The sequence below is a fragment of the Triticum aestivum genome, chromosome 6B (assembly GCF_018294505.1).
Source record: "Triticum aestivum cultivar Chinese Spring chromosome 6B, IWGSC CS RefSeq v2.1, whole genome shotgun sequence".
Taxonomy (NCBI): Eukaryota; Viridiplantae; Streptophyta; class Magnoliopsida; order Poales; family Poaceae; genus Triticum; species Triticum aestivum.
Window position 1 is genome coordinate 84,512,157 of NC_057810.1, and position 9,630 is coordinate 84,521,786.

The following is a 9,630-nucleotide window of genomic DNA, read 5'->3' on the forward strand; positions in this document are numbered from 1 at the left end:
TTCGGGACTATGATTAGCATCAGACCGTGGCGGCTTCCGAGCGGCCTGCAAACGCCGTCGCCCTCATCGCGCTGCAGCGAGAAGTGCTCAGGAGCGACGCGATCGGGGGTGTCCAGCGTCGGCAGGAAGTTCAGGCTTCCGCACCCGTCGAAGAAGCCGAGGAGGGGAGGGTTGCGGCGGTGGTGGAGGCGGAAGCGGCGGCGGAATCCCGGGTCGGCGACGTGGTCGCGCCAGCGCGTGCAAGCGAGGGATGCGCGCGGGAGCAAGGAGGGAACCGGGGAAAGGCGGAGCAGGATCTCGAGTAGCAGGTTGTTGTCTTCCAGCGGGGACGCCGGCGACGATGGGTGGCTGCTGGCCGGCATCTCGCTCTCTCGTCGCCGGTGCGGGATAGAGCGATGGGGGTGTTGAAACTGAAACTGAAGTGGGGTGCCAGCAGTAGACTGCCGTGCGAGGGTGTTGAAAGTGAAACTGACGCGGGATGCCAGCAGTAGACTGCGGTGCGGGGATGTTGAAAGTGTTTTTTTTAGGAATGGGGATGTTGAAAGTGAAACTGACGCTGTGGTCTCTTGGGCTGGATGGACGTTTAAAGCCCACGCTGTGTTTTTTTTTGGGGGAAATGTCGGCCTTTATTAATTAAGCAACCAAATTACACAAGTTCTCCCGGATACAATCCGGAGCAGAAAGGAAAATACAAGGACTCACAGAGTTCAAACTAGACTGAGCTAAAACATGAGCAACAACATTACAGTGCCGACGGACATGCTTGAAAGAAACTGAAGCGAGGGCAACACACTCCGCCTTGATGTCAGCGATGACAGTGCCCACAACCGATCTATCACAGGCTGAAGAATTCATACGATGAACCAGAGACAAGCAGTCAGTATGAAACACCACCTTGGGAAGGTGCTTCTCCCGGGCCAGCCTGACAGCGCATCGGAGAGCAAGGGCTTTGGCTACCTCCGGCGATGAAATACCAGTAAAAGGTTCGGTCGCAGCAGCCACAAATTGTCCAGAGTGATCAAGAATCACCACACCAAGCCGCAGAACGACCCCGAGCAAGATCCACCGCAGCATCAGAGGACACCTGCACAAAATCATGCGGAGGCGGAGACCAAATGGAGCTAGAAGCAGTGGACTCTCGCCTTGGATCGGGGGGGGGGGGGGGCTTGAACAGATGTTGGAGCACCATCTCAGTATACGCTGTGTTGTGGACACTATCATTGTCTCAAAAAAGAATCCCCAGGAAAATATCTACTAAAAAAACTTCGGCTGTGGATTTGTCTACCTTTTCTGCTCCCCCTCAAAACCAAATAAAATCATTTCACCTGTGTGGAATCCATAATGATGTAAAAATTGTTCCCCTTTGGCTTATGCAAATCACCGATCGAGTGGATCACAACAAAGCAAATTCAGCTACCTTTTCTGCAAGAAAGAAATGAGTAATATTTTTTTTTAAAATTCAAAGGTCACTTCGAGGCAAGAACAAGAAAAACATGTCGCAGATGAAGCAACATCCCTCCTAATGACTGAATTAGTAGGATGAAATGTCTTTTTTTAAATCATATCCCTCTCTTTATTTACGATTCAACCAACGTTACATCACTTAATAAGAGAGGGATGCGCTCACTAGGAGGATCAACAAAAAAACCTATTACAAGACGGGCCCTTAGCCAAATTTGCTAATTCATGAGCAACAGAATTAGCCACCATAAGACAGTGCACAAATGAGGTATAAGAGAAAGCTGCACGCGATATGATAGTAATCATCAAAGATTGTTGCTGCTAGATCTGCAGATCGCCCTCCTTCATTCATCGTACTGATAAGCTCAATATTATCCGAATTGACACTAACCTTGTTCCAACCGTTTGTTTGTGCTAGGCAAAGACCATATCTCAACGCAGTAGCTTCAGCAGATAGCACATGGTAACAGAAGTCAAATTTCCACTTCCCTGTATTTTTTGAATTTTCTTGCCATGGCGGAGTTTCGTTCTCTCCCACCATAGATACCAACAAGTGATAACTATTATTTCATACACTTTCTTTTGCCCTAGCACAAATGTCTCCTATTCTGGCAACTCCAGGAGATACCCAACACACATTCTCCTGCTCTATTAGTTAGATATGCATTACTAATAATGTTATCCTGCCCAAGTTCCTTCCAAACTTGCATACTTGCTGGACACTGAAACAATGCGTGTGAAAGTAGTATCAGCCCATGTTATGCAAGCAGGGCATTGTGGTGATACCTTAACATGTCTGTTTAAATATTAGTCCCATAAGGCAAAGTTTCATGAAGAGTTTTCCAGACAAATATTTTTTTACCTTTGCTGGACAGTCCAAACTCCAAAATAATTGCCACACACTTCCGACCCGCATTGTTTCTTGTCCATTTGGTTGACATAGGTTTCCCCCCAATCTGTGATCCCACTCAACATAATATGATGATTTCACAGAAAGCCTGATTTTTTTTGCCATACCCCATACAACAAAGTCAACCATATAATAATTTGGAAGCGGTATTGCTAAGATTCGGTGAACATACACCCGCCAGAAGGTTTGCCTCTCTAGTTTCTCATCCTATGGCTTAGTACTAGGATCAATCAAGTCATTTACTTTTAATACAATATGGTTTGATTGTAGAGTATGTAACAACTTTTCTGTTACACGAACCATGAATCCATGGGTCATCCCATATATTGATCTTATGTCCATCATCCACTCTCTAGATGCACCCATGTTTCAGAGTGTTCACCCGTGCCATAATACTTTGCCTAGTGAAGCCAAAGATGAGCACCATGAGGTTATCCTATAAGGGAAGAGTGATCGATCACTAATAGTACATTTCTTTCTTTCTCAAGTTTTCTTCCTTTAAGGTAAAGGTGAACTAAAAGGCCATATTGTTGAGTATTTCTCCAATCTATTTTCTTCAGAAGTTCCACAGCCATATCCTATTGTGTTATCACGGGTGAAGCCATATGCTATTGTGCTATCACGGGTGAAGTGGTGTGTGACACATAACATGTGAGGGGGTTAATCATAAGTATGAGGTTTGTTCAAATAAGAACAACACCTAAGCACCGGTCCACCCACATATCAAATTATCAAAGTAGCGAACACAAATCAGACCAACATGATGAAACTGACTAGATGAAATTTCCGTGTGCCCTCAAGAACACTTTGCTTATAATAAGAGACCGTTTTGGCCTGTCCTTTGCCTCAAAAGGATTGGGCTACCTTGCTGCACTTTTGTTACCATTACTGTTACTTGCTCGTTACAAATTATCTTGCTATCAAACTACTCGTTACTTATAATTTCAGTGCTTGCAGACATTACCTTGCTGAAAACTGCTTAGCATTTTCTTCTGCTCCTTGTTAGGTTCGACACTCTTACTTATCAAAAGGACTATCATTGATCCCCTATACTTGTGGGTCATCATGACGGAGGCAACTGGTGCACGGGCCAGTAGCCGCCCGGGCAGCGGGGCGACCGAACGGGGCGGCGTTGGGCGCGGAGGAGAGGTGGCAGCCGGGCGGGGCGAAGATGAGGTTGGGGCGGGGACGAGGTCGGGGTGGGGCGATGGCGTTGGGCGCAGGAAAGAGGTGGCGGCCAGGCGGGGCGGGGTGTCGGCCGGGGCGGGGACGCAGTCGCACTACTAGGGAAAAGCCTAGCAGTAGCGCGGGTTATTGGCATATCAGTAGCGCAGGTAACCGCTCTACTGAGACGACGCTATAGCTAAAGGTTAGTTGTAGCGTTTGCTGACACGCGCTACTGGTATATCTACTTAGTAGTAGCGCATGCTGCAACAACCGCAACTGGTAATTACTAGTAGCGCTTCTCTCTGCCCGCGCTACTACTATTATTCCGTATTCTATTTCTTTTTAATTTCAGGTCGTATTCATACACCTTTATATGCAAGTTTTCATACAGTAGAAATTTAGAGATTGTTTTACATTATAAGGAGTTATTAAATCACTAGGTGAAAGAACCGCGGATTAGTTTCAAATAGATGGATCCTAAGTGACCAAGTCATGGATTATCACAATAATCCATGACTTGATCACTTAGGATCCATCCACTTGAAACTAATCTGCAGTTCTTCTACCCAATGATATAATAACTCATCATCATCATCATCATCATATTAATATAAAAACTCTTGCATCATATCATTACCAACAACACTACCTAATAATCATCATAGTTATTACCACCAACACTATTTAATCATCATAGTCATAGCTAATCACCACCAACACTAGCTAATAGTAATCATCATAGTCATCACTAGCAACACTCATTCTAGCTAGCTAATCACTGCTGCTGCTCTCTCTCTCAGGTAAAATAGCATAGAACATGTGTAACACTCCTGATTCATCATATTGGAGCATGTAGATGAACTTGTCTCCTAATTTTGGGTTGCGCTTCTGATTGCTGCCCCCTAGTACTTCTCTGCGATCTTTCACAATTTTGTTCCAGCTGTCTTTGACTATTAAGACTTTCTCGCTTTTAGAAATCATGAATGCACTCATGTGCAATGTAGGATGTCTTGGCCATATGCTAACCATGGACATGTGACCTTTAGCCACGATCCACTGAGGCACAACTATCATCGGGAGTCCCTGTTGAAGAACATCGTAGTAACATACTTAGAAATGAAGTTTAGCTTAAAAAATAATGTATGCAAAAGATGCACTGAGGACAAATAGTAAATATCTTACCATCTTTCCTAAATAGATGTTACCGTAGTTCAGTACGAACACTATTGGTCGCACGTTTTGAGTACTAAGATTTTCAAGTCCAGGAAAATAATTTGTCTTGACAGTATGAAGATCCTCAAGCCATGAAACATAATGACTTAAAAAAATCGATTAGGAGCCCACACTGTGGTCTCTTGGGCTGTATGGACACTTAACGCCCACGCTGTGTTGTGGACTCTATCATTAACTCAAAAAAAATTACTCAAACAAGAATCCCTTGGAAAAAATCTACTAAAAAACGGGAAAACGTCGGCTTTGGATTTGTCTACCTTTTCTGCTCCCATCAAAAATAAATTTAAAATCAATTCACCTGTGTGGAATACATAATGATGTAAAAACCGTTCCCCTTTGGCTTGTCCAATTCCCCGAGTGGATCACAACAAAGCAAATTCATCTTCCTTTTCTGCAAGAAAGAAATGCAAAATATTTTTGCTTAAAATTCAAAAGTCATTTCAAAGTCTTTGCCGCACCTCGAAGCAAGAAAAAGAAAAACATGTCACATATGAAGCAGAATTTCCCTCCTAATGACTGAATCAGTAGGAGGAACCGTATTTTTTAATCACATCCCTCTCTTTATTTACTATTCAACGAAGGTTACATCACTTAATAAGAGAGGGATGAGCTCACTAGGAGCCTCAACAAAAAACTATTACAAGATGGGCACTTAGCCAAATTTGCTAATTCATGAGCAACGGAATTAGCCTCCATAAGACAGTGCACAAATGAGGTATAAGAGAAAGTTGCACGCAATATGATAGCAATCATCAAAGATTGTTGCCGCTGGACCTGCAGATCGCCCTCCTTCATTTATCGTACTGATAACCTCAACATTATCTTAATTGACAATAACCTTGTTGCAACCGATTGTTTGTGATAGAAAAAGACCATATCTCAATGCAGTAGCTTCAGTAGAGAGCACATGCTAACAAAAGTCCATTTTTCAATTCCCTTCATTTTTAAATTTTCTTACCATGGCGGAGCTTCCTTCTCTCCCACCATAGATACCAACAAGTGATAACTATTATTTCATACACTTTATTTTGCCCCTAGCACAAATGTCTCTCCTATTCTAGCAACTCCAGGAGATACCCAACACACATTCTCCTGCTCTATTAATTAGACATGCATTGCTAATAATGTTATCCAGTCCAAGTTCCTTCCAAACCTGCATAGTTGCTGGACACTAAAATAATGCGTGTGAAAGTAGTATCAGCCCCTATTATGAAAGCGGGGCATTGTGGTGATACATTGATGGCTACTACGCAACTTTATTCTTGTAGACTTGTGTTGGGCCTCCAAGCGTAGAGTTTTGTATGACAGTAGCAATTTTCCCTCAAGTGAATGATCTAATGTTTATCAATCCATGGAAGTCGTAGGATGAACATAGTCTCTCTCTCAAAAAACCCTGCAACCAAATACAAGAAATCTCGTGTGTCCCCATGATAACCCACAAGTATAGGGGATCGCAATGGTTTTCGAGGGTAGAGTATTCAACCCAAATTTATTGATTCGACACAAGGGAGCTAAATAATATTCTCAATTATTAGTAGTTGAGTTGTCAATTCAACCACTCCTGGATAACCTAATATCTGCAGCAAAGTATTTAGTAGCAAAATAGTATGGAAGTAACGGTAACAGTGGAAAAAGTAATAGTAGCAGTTTTGTAGTAATTGTAATAGTGGCAGCGGTAAAGTAACTAAGCAAAGATCAATATGTGAAAAGCTCATAGGCATTGGATTAGTGATGGATAATTATGTCGGATGCGATTCCTCATGTCATAGTTATAACATAGGGTGACACAGAACTAGCTCCAGTTCATCAATGTAATGTAGGCATGTATTCCGAATATAGTCATACGTGCTTATGGAAAAGAACTTGCATGACATCTTTTGTCCTACCCTCCCATGGCAGTGGGGTCCTATAGGAAACTAAGGGATATTAAGGCCACCTTTTAATAGAGTACCAGACCAAAGTAATAACACTTAGTGAATAAATGAACTCCTCAAACTACGGTCATCACCGGTAAGTATCTCGATTATTGCCACTTCGGGGATAACAGATCGTAACACATAATAGGTGACTATAGACTTGCAAGATAGGATCAAGAACTCACATATATTCATGAAAACATAATAGGTTCAGATCTGAAATCATGGCACTCGGGCCCTAGTGACAAGCATTAAGCATAGCAAAGTCATAGCAACATCAATCTCAGAACATAGTGGATACTAGGGATCAAACCCTAACAAAACTAACTTGATTACATGATAAAACTCATCCAACCCATCACAATCCAGTAAGCCTACGATGGAATTACTCACGCACGGCGGTGAGAATCATGAAATTGGTGATGGAGGATGGTTGATGATGACGACGGTGACGGATTCCCCTCTCCGGAGCCCCGAACGGACTCTAGATCAGCCCTCCCGAGAGAGTTTAGGGCTTGGCGGCAGCTCTGTATCGTGAAACGTGATGAGTCCTTCTCTCCTATTTTTTTCTCCCTGGACGTGAATATTTGGAGTTGGAGTTGAGGTCAGCGGAGCTCCAGGGGGGCCACGAGGCAGGGGCGTGCCCCCCACCCTCGTGGACAGGGTGCGGGCTCCCTGGTCTTTATTCTTTCGCCTGTATTTTTTATTAATTCCAAAAAGTTGCTCCGTGGATTTTCAGATCATTCCGAGAACTTTTATTTCTACACAAAAATAACACCATGGCCGTTCTGCTGAAAACAGCGTCAGTCCGGGTTAGTTCCATTCAAATCATGCAAGTTAGAGTCCAAAACAAGGGCAAAAGTGTTTGGAAAAGTAGATACGATGGAGACGTATCAAATCCCCCAAGCTTAAACCTTTGCTTGTCCTTAAGAAACTCAGTTGATAAACTGAAAGTGATAAAGAAAAACTTTTACAAACTCTGTTTGCTCTTGTTGTTGCAAATATGTAAAGCCATCATTCAAGTTTTCAGCAAAGATTATGAACTAACCATATTCACAATAACACTTAGGTCTCATGTTTACTCATATCAATGGCATAATCAACTAGCGAGCAATAATAATAAAACTCAGATGACAAAACTTTATCAAAACAATCATAATATGATATAACATGATGGTACCTCGCTAGCCCTTTCCGAGACTGCAAAACATAAATGCAGAGCATGCCTGAAGATTGTAACACCCCAAAAATTTAACCATGATTTATTAATTAAAATTTTGCATTGGTAAATTAAATTTTTATTTTCTGGATTCAGAACCACTCTTTATCAGTGGATTTCTTTCTATAGTTATTTTTCCTGAACTTTAATTCTTTTAAAAAGGTTTCTCATAAGCCTTAGAGCCTCTTTTGCACTACAACCCTTTCAACATTCTTTAAAAATTACACCAAAATTTGGGGATGACTTGTGATGTTCCTAAATCACTTTTATGCAAAAACCTCTCTTAATCATTTAGGGATTTTGGGCCCTACCTCAAGTTTTCAAATTTGGATCAGTTTGTGGTTTGCACTGCAACCTATTTAAATATTTCTTTAAAAATTACATAAAAATTTGGAGATGTCAGTAGATGCATATAATTCATTTTTATGCTAAAACCCTTTGAGGTTCTTTGAAAAATTTGAGCAAATCATCCTCATCTTCATTCTGGTCCAGTGTAGTATTTTGCACTGCAACCATATTTTAACTTGCCCTTTTACCCAGGATTCCTTTTCCTGCTTATAGACCACTCTACCAAACCCTTAAGTCCAGGAGATTGGACCCATTGAAATATTTTTGGTCCATGCATTAATGACTTTTATTTTCTGTCCAAATTTGGTTTTCTCAAAAACTTGCACTAACTAGTTTCTGGTTTTGCCCAACTAACCTTGCCACCCTCTCTATCATCTATAGAGACTCTGATCTGGAGTTTTTGGCCACCCAAAGTGATGCCTAGATGCCCATGGCATTCTGTCGAGCACCTTGTGTTCATGGACAGTTTTGGCATAGTTTCATATTTGCATTGTGATCTTGCCCCTCTGGACAAACCAACATGTCCACAAATCTCCTAGCCACCTCTGAACTTGTTCGGTTATTTTGCATTGTCACCCAAGCTCTCTAGGCCACCCTTGCATTCCGTCGAGCAAATGGTGCGCGTGCTCTGGGCGCGCCCGGAGCGCATGTTTTGCACGCGCGCGTGCAACCGAGCCGTCGCGTTTGCTTACCCCGCGCCCTAGCCTTTGCTCGCACGTAGAGCCACGCCCGTCTCATCCGCTCGTCAGAACCAACCAAGCCCCCCCGGGCGCCCTACAGCGCCACCGTCAGGTCAGCCATGGTGGCTAGCCGACGGCCGCAGCAGCCCCTGCCATGGACGGCGCCGCCCGAGCCACACCAGCACGCTAGCTGCCCTCTGGAACAGCTCGAGCTCATCCACGAGCCCATCTTCTAGCACCCATCGCCACCACGTCGCCCTGTAGCAACAGAACGGTAGTTCACCGTCGATCTTATCCCCGGCCGCCGCGGAACCGACCTCGACCGCCTATAAAAGGAGCCCCGAGCTCAACCAGACCCTTAGACGACCTCAGGCCACCCCTCTAGTGCTCCCATTACCAGCAATCGATGGGGGAAGGTCGTCTTCCCCGTCTCCGGTTAGCTCGGCCGCCACCATGCTCCGGTCCCATTCATCGCAAGCAGAGCCTCCCCAGTCCAACCAGTGCCACCGTCCGACTCCCCTTGACCTTGCGGAGCCACCCCACCTCCCAAACCCGATCGGAAGCCACCGTAGCTCGAAACCCCAAATCCTCCCGAAGCCACCGTCCGCCGCGGAGCTCGCCGCCGGCGACCCCCTCCACCCCCGCCAGCCTATCAACCACTGGAAGGACCGCCCTGGACTGGCGGATCCATCCCCA